This window comes from Aquarana catesbeiana, linkage group LG02, assembly GCF_042186555.1.
Source record: "Aquarana catesbeiana isolate 2022-GZ linkage group LG02, ASM4218655v1, whole genome shotgun sequence".
Lineage (NCBI taxonomy): Eukaryota > Metazoa > Chordata > Amphibia > Anura > Ranidae > Aquarana > Aquarana catesbeiana.
Window position 1 is genome coordinate 310,911,759 of NC_133325.1, and position 16,485 is coordinate 310,928,243.

The following is a 16,485-nucleotide window of genomic DNA, read 5'->3' on the forward strand; positions in this document are numbered from 1 at the left end:
TGTTCAAGGGCCCATTATTCGTTCATATCAAACATTTTTCTTTCGGCCTCTAAAACACCATTGTTTAGGCCATATGCATTTTCACACATATTTTAGGGCCTACTTGGATGCCAAATATTTGTTTGTGTAGATGGGTTTGTTACTAGAATGAAATGCAAACTAGATTCTGTGTAAGGAGAGGACACTGAGCAGCTGTTTTCACATCTGGACACTGGAGCACTAGTGTGGGACCCCAGAACATCATTTTTATTAGGGGGGCACACAGATGCTCCAGTGTATACAATAGGGGGGGCTACATCTGTGAAGCTTGTACTAAACAGGTAAAGTATTGCAGCTTGACAAAGGCCAATAAAAAAAATACATCTTGGAACTCGGCTAAAATAGACAATTGTACCCCACTTCCAAGCAATGTTTCCTATTTATAGTTCTGCCATCAAATATCTGTGTGCTAATTATACCATTTTTGTTTTACATAGGGGAGAAAAGACTCGGAGGACACCCCTCATCCGAGGAGACCAAAGACCCCCCACCTATGGAAGAAGGTGAAATACCCCCAACCCAAGCTGAGCAGGAGGAAGAAGAAGATGTGGTGGAAATTGGCACCACAACAGGTGAGTGTCTGCGACCACAGACTCGGGTAAAAGAGATGGATGGTGGCAGATTTTTGATACCTGTTTTTGTTTGGTTTCTCTCTTTTTAGGTGATCGTGATGTGAGGGATCGAGATCCTTTCACATCTGAAAGTGCCCAGATCCTGATCGGGGAGATCATGGGGTGTAATGTCGAATTGCAAAACATCCAGAAAAAATTAATGATGTGATTCAAAAAAATAATAACATCATTGATGTTTTGGGGCGAATTTAAAACCCCACAAAATCACTTGTTTTAGTGTGGTCCAATGTTTTAAATTTTTTTGCAATGTTTTGAAAAGCCAAATTTGGAGGATGCACACAGTGTGCCAACATGTGCTATCTGCCATCACGGGAGATCAATGGAGGCGTTTTGGGGGTGCAACCCCTTCCTCAATAATAAAGTAGCTTGGGGCTTTCTCCCCCAAAACACGTCCCTTGATCCCCCGTGATAGCAGCTAGCACATGTTGACATTCGTAAATTGGTGTGCATCTTCCAAATTTGGCTTTTCCAGGGGTGATTTTCCCCCATCTGAACGCAATATCAAACACAGTTCCTAAATACTGATGTCTGATATTGCCTTCAGGCTTTACCTAATGTGAACTTTGTAAGTTCAAGTTTTTTGTCTTTCTTGTTGGTTTTACACAGGCCTGTTTTATCGTAAATGGACATTTCTATTTTTGATAATGCCACCCCAAAAATTGTTATACAACAAACATGTTGGTTTGTTTTAAAAACCTTTGGTAAATGCACATGTGATTGTGCAGGTATAAAAAAGTTGGTTAATCAAGAATGTGTGGATTATTGTCTCAACACTACAACACTTTTGGGGTGATGTAATTGCTGTTTTCAGCGAAAATGGGGGTTATTTCCTAAGGGCAAATCCACTTTGCACTACAAGTGCAGTTGCAGTGCAGTTGCAACTGCACTTGTAGTGAAATGTGTTTTTGCATTTTAGTAAATAACAGCCAACAGTGCTTTGTATAATAAGGTTACACAATCACAACATTTTCTGGACTCAACACATTTATGTCAGGGTCAGCTAAAACAAACACAAGCAGTAAATGTCCACAAAGAATTTCTTTTTTTGTTTTATTATAAAAAGGCTTCACAGATTTTCTGGCATATTGATAGCCCCCCTACCTGCAAAGAACTCCAGGTAGCGTAACCGGACATCACGGGCACTCAGGGAGGGCAAGCCAGGACGGCCGCTTTCAAGCGCCGTCAGTGTGGTTTGATGTATCATTCCGGCCTCAGGCCCAACTGAGCCAGCATAGTTGGCCAAATGTTTCCTTAAAAAGTTATGGAGAACACAACACGCAAGTATAATATGGTTCAGTTTATACTCCGCCATATGGATGGGTGTCAGAAATAGGCGGAACCGGCTGGCCAGGATTCCAAATGTGTTCTCCACCACTCTTCGGGCTCTGGCCAGCCAGTAATTAAAAACCCTCTGTTCCGGGGTGAGGGTCCTCATTGGGAATGGCCGCATCAGGTGGTCCCCCAGCGCAAACGCTTTATCAGCAACGAACACGAATGGGAGTCCTTCCACATTGTCCTCTGGAGCTGGCAAGTCCAAGCTGCCATTCTGGAGACGCCTGTAAAACTCCGTCTGGGCGATGACTCCACCATCGGACATCCGGCCATTCTTCCCCACGTCCACATACAGGAAGTCGTAAGTAGCCGACACCACCGTCAACATCACTATACTATTGAACCCCTTATAGTTGAAATAGTATGACCCTGAGTTAGGTGGTGGGACGATGTGGACGTGTTTCCCATCAATTGCCCCTCCACAGTTAGGAAAGTCCCACCGCTCGGCAAAGTGGGAGGCCACAGTCTGCCATTCCTGTGGCGTGGAAGGAAACTGTTGAGGAAAAAACAATAAACATTACTATTTTTGATCAGAAACATGGCAAGCAGATTAGACACAAACATTCTGGGTCAACCTCCAGATAGCATTTATTAAGGGGAATTTAACAACGCCAAAGTATAAGGTACACCTATCATATCCCCCCCCCCCCCTCTCATGGGCCATTTCTAACATTATAGGGGGTGTGTGGAAATCTTGGACAGGTAACCCTCTTCACTTCATTGAGAGATGAATGCCTAAATAATGGGTATTACTGGGAACAGCCCCTCCTTAGTTATACTATTGGCAGCCCACTGGACAGGTAAGAAGTGTAATAATACAAAGATATAAATACACATTGTACACATTTGAGGACATTTGGACATTCTGCTATTACCTATCAAGATAATAATAGGATCCAAAAACTTTAAACAGTACCATTTGAAAGTATACAGGCAGGCCCTTGCACTACATGCTTTGGGGAATTCATCCATAAATCTGAGCACTAAAGAGATGGGTATAGTGTGTATGGGTTTGGCAAAGTCAGCAGATAGATGATTGAGGATCGAGAATTGGGATCAGCTGACTTAGCAGTTGGGGGAGGGAGGGTTACTAAAAATTATTTGGGGACACCACCAAAAAAAAGCCTCTGCCACGCTGCCTGAAGTTAAAGCAAAAATAACATTTCTAAACATTGTAGGGGGTGTTTGGGGTAAAGCACTACTATGGAGCTGATAAAATACATTGTTAAGTGACTACATGAGGTGAATATAGGGCCAGGAGACACCATGCTGGGGAGGTTATTGAAGGGCAAATATGTATGAAGGACCTAAAATAATAATTACATAAAAATCCAGCATGCATGAGAACAAAGGGGACATTCACAGCATATTCCAATCATGGTAATTAGGGAATGAGGAAAGAAATACAATATATTAGCAAACATTCAATACAATAAAATGTGATATAAAAGGATAAAAATCTTACCTTCAAATACTCCTTCTGCAGGACCTGGATGATGGCAGAACAGGTCTCTGGGATAATGATCCCCAGAGCCTGGGGGGAGATGCCTGTCAAGAACTTTAAGTCCTGCAGACTTCTCCCTGTCGCCAAATACCGCAGGGTAGCGACCAACCTCTGCTCCGGAGTGATGGCTTGCCTCATGCAGGTATCCTGCCTGCTAATATAAGGGGTCAGCGAAGCCAACAAACGGTGAAACACGGGGTCCGTCATCCTGAGAAAGTTCCTGAAATCATCAGGATTATTCTCACGGATCTCACGGAGCAAAGGCATATGAGAGAACTGGTCACGCTGAAGCAACCAATTCTTGGTCCATGAACTCCTCCCCACCCTGTTCATGGACTGAACTTGTGTCAAGGTCAGGACCCCAACACCAAGCCCCCGCACAGCACGAACTCTATGAGGAGTACGCATACGCAACATGGCTAGAAAACGGTCGGCTGCTCAGAACGAAGTAACAGAACGCACTGAAGAACAGCAAGGCCTGTGAAGAGCGACCTGAAAAATAGTAACGAACGAACAAGAATACAATGACTAAGTCACGCGGAACTTGCTTGCACACACTGAAGAGCAGATACAAACCCACAAGCACAAACTGAACGGCAGAAAACGATCTGAAAGCCACGAGTCTGAAAAAGCGCGAATCGTCTCTCACCAAACTTTTACTAACACGAGATTAGCAAAAGGAGCCCAAAGGGTGCCGCGCTTGGTTCTGAACCGGCCTTTTCTAGTCTCGTCGTACGTGGTGTACGTGACCGCGTGGTTGGTGATCGAAAATTGTAGACAAAACAAGTTTGAGCCAACATCCATCGGAAAAAATCCTAGGATTTTGTTGTCGGAATGCCCGAACAAAGTCCGACCGTGTGTACGCCCTATAAGAGTTAGTTGGACCTAAAAAGCACTTACTTAATCCTCTGCTCCCCTTGCAAAGGACATTCCTCTGTTTTGCTTCATAACCCTAGCTATAAAAGTCAGAACTGCACCCCCTTCCCTTCTGTCCTTCAGCTACGCAGCAGGTCTATCCATATTGAGATCCTCGGTAGGCCTTCCCAGCATTGAGATCCTCCTGCACATGCACCCCTTTGAATAACGTCAGACCAAGCTTAGAACAGTCAATGTAACTTTACTGAACAAGTGTGGCATAACAGTTCAGTGTGAACAATGTCCTTCTTCCTAAACTATCTACTTTAGTGTGGCTGCCCAGGCATACCCCTGTGAAGTGAGAGTCCATTTTTGCATTCCCCATGGCTTGGATGTCTCCGAACGTCCTGGTGCCTTTAGTGGACTAGAAAGTGCAGCAGTCCTATGACCTCCAACCGCAAGTGGGAACAGAACCAAGGGCTCCTGGACCTCAGCTTTCCTCTTTTTTATAGCACAAGTGAGCTGGCTAGGACCAAAAAGCCTGGGAACTGAGCTCACAACAGTTAACAGCTGCCATCTGCTAACGTGCTAGAACCATAATTTTTTCAACCTGCCTACATACTTATGAAATTAGATTTACATATGGTTCTATGTGAATTTAACCACTTCCGGACCGCCGCACACCGATATACGTCCTAACTTTGAAGAGGGATATCTTTGTTATGGCAGCAGCTAGCTGCCATAGCCCTGGTATCTCTTCTTCGGCCAGCGGTCCAGTTTCCAATAATAGTGGTCCCTGCGGCGAATACAAGGGATGTTTACATTCCTTGTAATAGAAATAAAAGTGACACATTTTTTTTAAAAAGAACAGTGTAAAAATAAAAAATAAAAGGTAAAAGAAATAATAAAAAAAATTTTAAAAATTTTAAATGCGCCCCGTCCCGCCGAGCTTGCACGCAGAAGCGAAAGTATACGTGAGTAGCACCCACATATGAAAACGGTGTTCAAACCACACATGTGAGGTGTCACCTCAGTCAGTAGAGTGAGAGCAATAATTCTAGCCCTAGACCTCCTCTGTAACTCAAAACATGCAACCTGTAGAATTTTTTAAATGTCGCCTATGGAGATTTTTAAGGGTAAAAGTTTGTCGCCATTCCACGAGCGGGCGCAATTTTGAAGCATGACATGTTGGTTATTAATTTATTCAGGATAACATTGTCTTTCGATATATATAAAATTGGGCTAACTTTACTGTTGTCTTATTTTTTAATTCTAAAAAGTGTATTTTTTCCAAAAAGAGTGCGCTTGTAAGACCCCTGCGCAAATGCGGAGTGACAGAAAGTATTGCAACAACCCCCATTTTATTCTCTAGGGTGTTAGAAAAAAAATGTATAATGTTTGGGGGTTCTAAGTAATTCTCTAGCAAAAACACTGTTTTTAACTTGTAACCAACAAATCTCAGAAAGAGGCTCGGTCTTTAAGTGGTTAATGCTTGGGTTACCCATACAGTATTGTGATTTAGTTTAGATTTTATGTCTGTGAACATAAGTGTCATTTGTACCGGACATTCTCAAAAAAAAAACAAAACACACAGCCAGTGAAAATCTGTGTCTACGGCTTTTCTAACCAGAATGAGTTTTACAATACTTTGACTGGAATGCATACTTGGTGTGATCTGCTAATTTTTTTCAGCTCTGTAAATTACAGGGAGCTTTGTTAATAAGGCATACATCAAAGATGAAGGCATTATGTGAACCAATACAAGTAGAAATAAAACATATTTCAATTACGTGCTTTTAAGTTTCAGATCTTCTCACTCACCAGTAACTATAGCCCATTCTCCATACTGTCTGATATGCTTGGTCCTGCTTAGAAAACAAGGAATGACATATTGCTGTATCATTGAATACCAGAAATGAAGAAAGATGGAAACATTCCACATGATGAAACACCCTCCAACTGCAGCCAGGATCTCCATGTGACTGGAAAAGAGCTCGAACATCCTCTTGGATATCAACACAGGGATCTTATACATCTCATTCACTGTCTCCATCATTCCACTGAAGCCAAGTCCTTCCATCTGAAATAATAAATATTTAAATGAAAAAAAAAAAAGAAAAACTTCTACTAGAACTGTAATGTCTCCTACAGCGATAAATCTCATTACAGTTATGTTTCTAGCACATGTAGACATTTATTGATTCTTTTTCATGCCAATGTTATAAGACTAGGTTCACACTTGTGTGGGTGGTTGTCACAGCAGGATCGCACCAGTTACCGCGCCTACAACCACCCGCAGATAAAAAAACGAGCTGCCGCTCAGGAGATGTGTGAGGGTATGGTTAATCCTAATGGCACCCATGAGCGCTGAAAACCACAGTGCACTAAATGGTTTTGCTGCGGCTGAGTTTTCTGAAAAGGTATAGAGACTTTTCCCCTGCATTTTCAGTGGATGCAGCAGCCTGTTCAAATGAATGTGCATGAGCAAGCGCTGCCTTGGGTAACTGATAAAGAATGAAACATACCATGAGGGAAATATAAGGATTGCTCATGGGCAACTTGTATTTTTAGAAGCACAGGTCAGCATTGGAAAGCTACCTGTTCTCACCATAGGCTTACTTTAATGTACATCAAGTCCAGGAACAAAAATAATAGTCGATTAACCACATTTTTAAAGAGCATACTAAAAAAAGGTAAAGGTGTGAAAGAAGACATTTACATTAATCGTTCTGCATGTGGTGAGCAAAATCTTCTCTGTCTTACAGAGCTCCAGGTATCCCTCCTATCTGTCAGAAAGTGTATTTCCTACTGGGCCTGTAGTTCCTCTCACTGTCCCCTACATGACTGCTTTCTCCTATAGTGATGAAGTGGAATGTTCTATTTTTTAGGATTAATTAGCTAAGAAGGATACTGGAGACCTAAATGGCTGGAAGGGACCTTTTTCTTTAAACTGAGAGATCACTTCCAAGTAAAGCCTTGTACACACAGTCAGATTATTGGATGAATTTTCGTCAGTTTTTTGTTTGATGCTAGTCTCAAATCGAAAGTGAAGAGGGTACTCACCATCAGAAAATTTTCTAATGACAGACGTCAGAAGTGACGTAATGTGTTGAATTGTTTTGTGTGTGTTCTTTCATTTCTGAGCATGCCTAGTCTTGCTCTTCATATTTTTTTTGTCAGAAAACCATACTGTTTTTCCACTTCCTGATTGAGTGAATCTGTAGACACTAAGCAGAACCTTGGGAGCACTGGCATCTAACAAGCAAAGTTAGCTGATGGTGCACCGTCGAAATGCCAAGTCCAGTTGAGGGTGGAGTCTGCTTCCAAGCCTGGACAAGTGATAGCCAAGTGTAAGGACACCAGGGCATGAGCAAAATCAGTGTCAGAAAAAGGCAGAAGTCAGCAACAATCGGACATCAAGGTACAGGTTCACTAGAAAAAAGTGTGTTCAGTAGTCCAAGCCGAGGTCGAGGTCAGTAGCGGAGGCCTGAGGTCGAGGTCAGTAGCGGAGGCAGGCAGTGAGCATGAGCAGACAAGGATAATCTGAGAGCACGGTCAGAGAGGAAGCAGCAACGGGATCAAGATGTGTATCAAGAACTGGATAACAAAAACTGAAGACCATTAGCAAAGGGCTAGTGCAGAGTTCAAGTTTAAAGCAAAACTTTACCCATAACAACTTGAAAAAACATCTTTAGCAAGGAACATACAGTCAACATTAATAATTATGTACCAAAAATTACGTGTACTATAAATTGCCTCCAGTCTTATTCCTGCTTCTTCTTGCCGAAGGCTGTCATTTTATTGAAGCCCTGAGCCATTGAGCAGCAGTAAATCTTTAGGCTGTCAGCAGATTGGCCTCTACATTTTCAACACTGTGCCTCAAAACAGAGAACAACTGAGCATGTGCAGAGCAAGGTGAGACAGTGTATTATCAAACGTTAAACCATATAGGCACTTATTTTTAATGTTTTACATAGCTATACCTGCAAAAGGGTATAGTAACAAGACTTAATTTTCTGACTAAAGTGCCACTTTAAATAAGCTGCATGAAAGCAGTGGACATGCACTAGCCAGACAGCACACTTTAGCCTATCGGCTGGCACCATGTTCCTGACAGAAGCACTGGTGATGTAAACAGGGCCTTACAGCTGCATCCTGTCACATGTTCCAGGAGGCAGACCCAGAGTTCTAGGCAGAGTTCCAGGAAGTAAAGGGAGATGGATTAATCTGTTTACAGTGAAAATGGTCACCATAAGAAGAATGTGGAGGGAAAGAAAAATAAGGTCAGAAAATAAATAGCCTGCAATTATCTATATGTGTCTGTTTGTAGATTGTAATTACTAAACATTTCTAAAGATGCCTTTGTTGTAATGTTTACGATAAGGGTGAAGTTCCTCTTTAACCCCTTCCTGCTGTCGTTATCCATGAGGCCACATATATGCGTACCTATCTTTTGCTAGGAGCATGCCGTACATTGCACTCACAGCACAGGGACCAGGCACTCACTGAAATCCTCGGGTATCGTACTAATGATCAGGACCCATGACTCCCGGTTCTCAGTCACTTGCTGTGATAGCCTCCTATTGACACAGTGATCAGCCACTGTGCAGCCCGCACATGTATTTTCTTTCTCTTCTGAATGGAGAGAAAGATACATTGTATCTTTCTCTGCTTGCAGGAGAGAAATATTTAAATAAACAAAAGTGTGTAAAAAAAAATGAAAAGAAAATAGCTAGGTCAAGGTTTGAGCTAGGTCAGACTCAGGATTAGTGTTAGGGCCAATGTAAGGGTCAAACGTTGGAGTCAAAGGTCAGGGTCAGTATATTTTTGGGTAGGATTATTTTAAAAAAAAGCATTTTTTAAATTAGTGTCAGTGTGTTTTACGTAGGATAAAAAAACAAAACGTACACTATTGTGTTCCTGGGCCCTACTACAGGTACAAACAACAACTAACATGAACTTATGTGGTACCACTGTGATCATCAGGAGCAGGAGAATTTATTTTGGGTTGTTCTTTGGTGGTAAGTTATAGTAAGAGCAAGAAATATACAGCTACATTTAAAAAGGAAAATGCTTTTTTTTTAATATTTTGGGCTAGCTTTCCTTTGATAATTTAAAAAAAAAACAGCATATATCCATTATCATTTATCACCAAAAGAAAGCCCACTTTGTCCTGAAAAAAGCAAGGTACAATCCACCTGGATACACAAAGTAGTTGTGATGATATGTACAGTTTTACTAACACATGTCAAAAGTGCAAAATTGTGTTCAGGCATTTGTTTTACCCTTAGTCACTAAGGGGTTAACTAGTTCCCCATTATATATTTTCTGAAGGCATAGGTCCTGTAGAATAAAAAGATGGTAGTAGCATTATTTTATGTTGCATGAAATTTGCTTAACTGTTTATCAAATCTGTTTTCAGGAAAAAAATAAATAAGATACATTTTATTGCACACAAACACAATTTAATCCCCAATTGTTTGTACAAAAAGATGAGGTAGTACAGAATAAATAGATACCAAATGTCTCAAGCCTCAAATGAGTTTCCTAGAATTATTGTCTTCATTCCAATGTTCAGAGCGATATATAACTTATGTGTGACGATATTTGCTTACATAATCACACACATAGGTTGGACTTGATGGACTTGTGTCTTTTTTCAACCTCGCCTACTATGTAACTATGTAACACCTAGGCACCGTGTGCTTGCTTTTGCATTTGTGGGTGTGGACAATGAAGCTGTTTTTAATTTTTTTCATATTTTTTTATTAACCACTTTACTACCGTGCTATAGCCAAAAGACAGCTACAGCATGGTACTATAGTTCTGTGAGGGAGACGGAGACGTCCTCTCAGAACCCTGCCCCTTGTGCGCCCCCCTAAGGCACGCATTGGACATGCTATGATAACGCTGTGTCCTTCTGAAACAGCTGATCACAGATTAGAGTAAAGAGCTAATTACAGCATCCCTTTACCCTGTGATCAGCTGACTTTCTGGTTATCAGCATTCCTTTCCAGATGGGCTGTGTCTGTGTGAGGAAAGGAGTTCCGATAACTGGCAAGGCTGTCAGCACACTGTTTACACTGATAGTCAGGGCACTGATCATCAGTGTCCTGATAATCAGTGCAGCTTATCAGTGCCTCTCAGTGAAGCTTATCAGTGCCCATGAGTGCTGCCTAAAAGAGTCCATCAGTGCGGCTTATCAGTGCCCATCAGTGCCCATCAGTGCAGCCTCATCAGTGGATTATTTGCCACAATTTGTGGCAGTGTTGAATTGTAAGCCTGTTAATTTGCTGCACATTTTCACTGGCAAGTTGTACACTTGCAGAGCACTTGAAGCACAAGTTCTAGTAGCCACTTTTCCAATTTGTAGCAAATTTGCGTGGCAAGTCTCTAGCAGGAGCAAAGTTGCAGTGGTGAGTCTACAGCAAGAGCTCTGCAAGTCACAGTGACCCTGTGGTGGGATGACTTTTGCACAACATAACTGAACCAGAACTTGCAGCAGATTTGCAGAATGTTTGCAAAGAAAATTGATCTGGAGTCATGGAATGTGGACTTGCTGCAATTGTGCAAAAAACTTGCACAAGTTTATTGCACAAGTCTATGAATAGCTCAGCAAGTCATTTTCAAACTTGCAGCTGAATTGCTTGCTATGTGGACATCAGTGCAGCCTATCGGTGCTGATCATTTCAGCCTCGTCAGCATACATCAGTGAAGAAGAAAAATTACTTATTTGTAAAAATGTATAACACAAACTAAGAAAACTTTTATTTCTCAAAAGTTTCGGTCTTTTTTCTTTTATCAAAAAATAAAAAACCCAGTGATGATTAAATACCACCAAAAGAAAGCTATATCTATCTAAAAAACTGATAAAAATGTCATATGGGTACAGTGTTGCATGGCTGCGCAATAGTCATTCAAAGTGCAATAGTACTGAAAGCTGAAAACTGGCCTGGGCAGGAAGGGGGTGAAAGTGCCCATAGTTAAAGTGGTTAAATAATTGTATTTTTTATTTTTTTTTACTTTTTTCATTGAACTTTATTGCTATCACATGGGCACTCACAAGCCCCGTATGTGATAGCATTGAACTGGTGACAGATCCTCTTTATGGAGACATCAGGGGCCTGTAAAAAGCACTATAAAAGGGCTATACAGCAACCCAGATCATGTTTAAATTACCACCAGAAGCCGGCAGAAGAAAACCAATACAAGCTCATGGCTGCTGCAGTCAGGGGCTTGTTATAAACCATTCACATTTTGGATGTCCCTAGGATGTCCAAAAAAAGGTAAAGTGGTTAATGATACAACTGTGACAGCTAGCAATATTGTTATAATTACTATCACTACTAGCCTTTCTGTCTATATTTCACCTTGAATCTAGAATCTAATATTTTACAAACAAGGGTTTTTTATTGAAAGTTCTGACACAATGAGAGAATGAAAGGTCTGCATAACTGCAAAATAGTATATATATATATATATATATATATATATATATATATATATATATATATATATTGTACTGTATAGTTGTTTTGTGATAAGGCAACAATTGTTTAACTACTTCCCGCCCGGCCTATAGCAGAATGACGGCCGGGCGGTGGTTCAGCTATCCTGACTGGGCGTCATATGACGTCCAGCAGGATAACAGCCACCACGCTCCCGTGGGGGCGCGCATCGCGGTGATTGGTGGTGCGGTGTGCCACTCTGACACACTACTACACCGATCTTGGTAAAGAGCCTGATCACGATGTAAACAGGAAGAGCCGTTGATTGACTGTTCCTCACTCGCATCTGACAGACGCGAGTAGAGGAGAGCCAATCGGCTGATCTCCTGACGGGGGGGTCTGTGCTGATTGTTTATCAGCGCAGCCCCCCCACAGATGCCTAGCAGGATGCCGCCAGGACCACCAGGGATTGCCACCACACTGGAACACCAGGTATGCCACCCTAGACCACCAGGGAAATGCCAATCAGTGCCCAGACAGCTGCCAATCAGTGCCCATCCCCAATGCCTGCCAGTGCCATCAGTGATGCCTATCGGTGCCATCTATAAGTGTCGCATATCAGTGCCATGTATCAGTGCCCATCATTGCCCAGCAGTGAAGCCTATCAGTGTCCAGCAGTGCTGTCTATCAGTGCCATCCATAAGTACCCATCAGTGCAGTCTTTCAGTGCCCCCCATGAGTGCCCATCAGTGCTGCCTATCAATGCCCATCAGTGCTGCATATCAGTGCCACCCACCAGTGCCGTCTATCAGTGCCCCCTCATTGGTGCCACCTCATCGGTGCCACCTTATCAGTGCCTGTCAGTGCCGCCTTATTAGTGTCCATCAGTGAAGGAGAAAACGTACTTATGTACAAAACTTTATAACAGAAACAAAAGAAAAACTTTTTTTTTTCAAAATTTTTGGTCTTTTTTTTTATTTGTTTAGCAAAAAATTAAAAAAGCAGAGGTGATCAAACCACCAAAAGAAAGTTCTATTTGTGGGAACAAAATGATAAAAATTCTGTTTGGGTACAGTGTAGCATGACCGCGCAACTGTCACTAATTAAACAGCGAAAGCGCTGAAAGCTGAAAATTGGCTTGGGCAGGAAGGGGGTGTAAGTGCCTGGTATTGAAATGGTTAAAAAATTAAAGCTAAAATTAATTATATCAATCACCTGATGTCTTGAGTTTAATTAAATGATTAAGTGAACATATAAAGTCTTATTAGAGTTGCTGGATTGGTGACAGAATATCTGATGGAATTGGCTGACTTGGATGGCCCAAAGGCTGGCCACCACCCAAAAAGCTAAATCACAGGCACTCATTGTAATTTGGTGAAGGGGAAAGAAACGACTGTTCCAGACATCTCGGGATAGCTAAGTATACTTGACTGCAAGGACATCAGAAAAAGGAGATAGATAATAAATCCTTGACACCTTTCTGGAGAAAATATCCCTTTCTCAGGGCTAAAAACATACAAATGTGAACAACAGCTGCTTATACTATAAAATGTAAAGTCATTTGTCGAAAAATTAAATAATCTGAAAAAAACACCAAGGCTTTAGCCTAAATATATAAACATGCATGCACAGAACAGCATATAGTACTAACAACAAAATAAACTACTATAAGGAATGTCTATAAAAAATATTTGTAAACATACTGCCCCCCCAAAAAAAGTTTTGTTGTTTTGAGAAAGATCAACTAAACATGTATTCCCTTAAAATTAACAGAACTTAAACATATTTATACAAACAAAAAAATAAAAATAATAATATATAAAACTTTACTGCAAATAGTGTATTTTGTAAAAAGCCACAATGATATCTTTACAAATTGAGATAAAAATTGTATCTAAGAAAAAAAAAGTATTATTTTGTAAAATTCTTAGCAACCTACCGTAGAAAAGTTCTGCTATACAAAGTGATACATTTTCAATAGTTTGAATGGCCTGCTGACTGAGTGATCAGATGGCATTGTAAAATGTATTGCATTGTAAAATGATCATAGGATGGCTATATATACATTTTATAGTAATAGTAAATACCTGAAAGATAGACCTTTGTCATGTAAGGTTCAGTAAGTAGCTGAAGAAAATCCGTTCATAACGAAAAGTACCTGGTAAATGAGGGAAAAGGGGTAGAGACTAAAGGAGGAGATAAAGGTGATGTTACAACATGCCATATGTATTAGCACATAATTAAAATCGGGGAGGGGGGGTTTAAAAAAAAATGTTGTCAACTTATATGTTGATAGTACAAGGCTTTGGCTCACAAGCACATGAACAACTTTTTGCAGATATATAAATCGATAGAAAATGTAAAGGTGTGTCAATAAATACATAGTGAATGAATAAACAGCTTTATGTTTAATTAAAATCAATTAGTGAAAAGCACAAATAAAGTCAACCAAGGTTCTTTGGACAAACATCTGCAGAAGTTACAAATTTGTACGGTAAGAAAAGTGGCCATGCTAATAGAGCAAGTATTAAATCGGAGTTCCACTTCCGCTTTTTGTAATCCTTCCCCCTCTCTGGTGTCACATTTGGCACCTTTCAGGGGGGAGGAGTGAGCAGATGCCTGTGTAATACAGGTATTTGCTCCCACTTCCAGGCATAGATCACCGCAGTGATCGCGGTGACATACGCCACTTCCGGTGCCTACTCCGTTCCCCCGCTGTCTTTTGGGAGACACACAGGTCCCAGAAGACAGCAGGGACCAGTGGAATCGTGCAGCGCGACTCGTGCATGTGCAGTAGGGAACCAGGAAGTGAAGTCGCAAGGCTTCACTTCCTGATTCCCTTACTGAAGATGGCGGCGCCTCCACCCGAGGGAAAGATCGGCTTCGGGTGCCGACATCGCGGGCACCCAGCACAGGTAAGTGTCCATATATTATGCAGTATTTGTAGCTGCTGACTTTTAATATTTTTTTTTCAGCGGAACTCCGCTTTTAAGATAAATAATAATAGATGTAATCCTGAGTAGGTTAAAAAGAAATATACAGCATAAGTACAATATGTACAGTATATACTGTACAGCCGTGGCCAAAAGTTTTGAAATGACACAAATATTCATTTTCGCAAAGTCTGCTGCCTCAGCTTTTATGATGGCAATTTGCATATACTCCAGAATGTTATGAAGAGTGATCAGATGAATTGCAATTAATTACAAAGTGCCTTTTTGCCATGAAAATGAACTTAAAGCGGTGTTCCACCCGCAAATTTTTTTTTTTAAATTCAGCAGCTACAAACACTGTAGCTGCTGACTTTTAATAAGGACACTTACGTGTCCAGGGAGCCCGCGATGTCGGCCCCCTGAGGCCGATCCATCCATCGGATCAGGTGCAGGCCCCGCCATTCTAATTAAGGGAAACAGGCAGTGGAGCCTTGCGGCTTCACTGCCCGTTTTCTACTGCTCATGCGCAAGTCGCGCGGCACATTGTGAATGGCCAGATGTCTTCTGGGACACACACAGGTCTCAGAAGACTTCGGGGGGCTTGCCAAAGAAGAGGATATGATATCCTGCACCACGGAGTGTGGCTCTGTCTTGAGGAGGAGGCGGGGCCAGCGCCGTGTTGTCCAGGGTAGGAGAAGAGGAGGAGGTTCCAGCAGCCGGAGCAAAAAGTTTTCTGCTGCTCCGGAGACGCAGATCGCGTCCCCCCGGCTGTTACCCCCCCCCCCACCACTGGAGTGCCCAGAGGAGGAATCTGGCATGCATTGGCAAGAAGGGGAAGAGGAAGGTCCCGCGGAGGAGGCCCCACAATCTCTGTATGGAGCCAATGGAAAGGGAGGTAGGAAAGAAGAGGCCACCTCTCTCTCTCTCTGGTGCTTTCAATCAGTGTGGGGGGGAGGGGGAACCGGGGCTCCAGCTGCAGAGAGAGGCACAGCTACCATGCCACAATCCCTTCTGCAGCCAGCGACCACCAACATGAGAGAGCCAGCCCCCCCCTCCAGCATCCCTCAGCCACAGACTGGTCTTTCTATCCACCCCCTGTCCTGTCCCATGCACTTCACTCCCTTCCTCCTGATCATCAGTGTCACAAACAGTAAGGACAGCTCAGTCCCAGTGTGCCCACCTGTGACTGGCAGCCCCTGACCCCTCCCTCCGCCCTGCCCTTACACCCACCTATGCAGGACTCCACTGCAAGGGCGATTGGAAGGCCCCAGTCCAATGCTGATCCTCAGCCATGGTGGGCCGGGCACTCTGCATCCTGTACTGGCACTGCCTGCTGATTGGCTTCTCCGCTACTATCTCCTTCACTGACACCAGCACCGAGATAGAGAGCGCTGACACCAGCACCGAGATAGAGAACACTGACACCAGCACCGAGATAATGAGCGCTGACACCAGCACCGAGATAGAGAGAGCTGACACCAGCACCGAGATAGAGAGCGCTGACACCAGCACCGAGATAGAGAGCGCTGACACCAGCACCGAGATAGAGAGCGCTGACACCAGCACCGAGATAGAGAGCGCTGACACCAGCACCAAGATAGAGAGCGCTGACACCAGCACCAAGATAGAGAGCGCTGACACCAGCACCAAGATAGAGAGCGCTGACACCAGCACCGAGATAGAGAGCGCTGACACCAGCACCAAGATAGAGAGCGCTGACACCAGCACCGAGATCAGATAGA

At 42.6% G+C, this 16,485-nt stretch overlaps 1 long non-coding RNA gene and 1 pseudogene across 1 annotated transcript in view; one reads left to right on the plus strand and one right to left on the minus strand.

The window, feature by feature from the left end:
* The window catches only part of LOC141127843 (inactive hydroxysteroid dehydrogenase-like protein 1), a 49,780-nt pseudogene extending 35,771 nt beyond the window's left edge, over positions 1-14,009 (minus strand).
* The window catches only part of LOC141127856 (uncharacterized), a 574,076-nt gene that overhangs the window by 345,242 nt on the left and 212,349 nt on the right, over positions 1-16,485 (plus strand). The window lies entirely within an intron of this gene.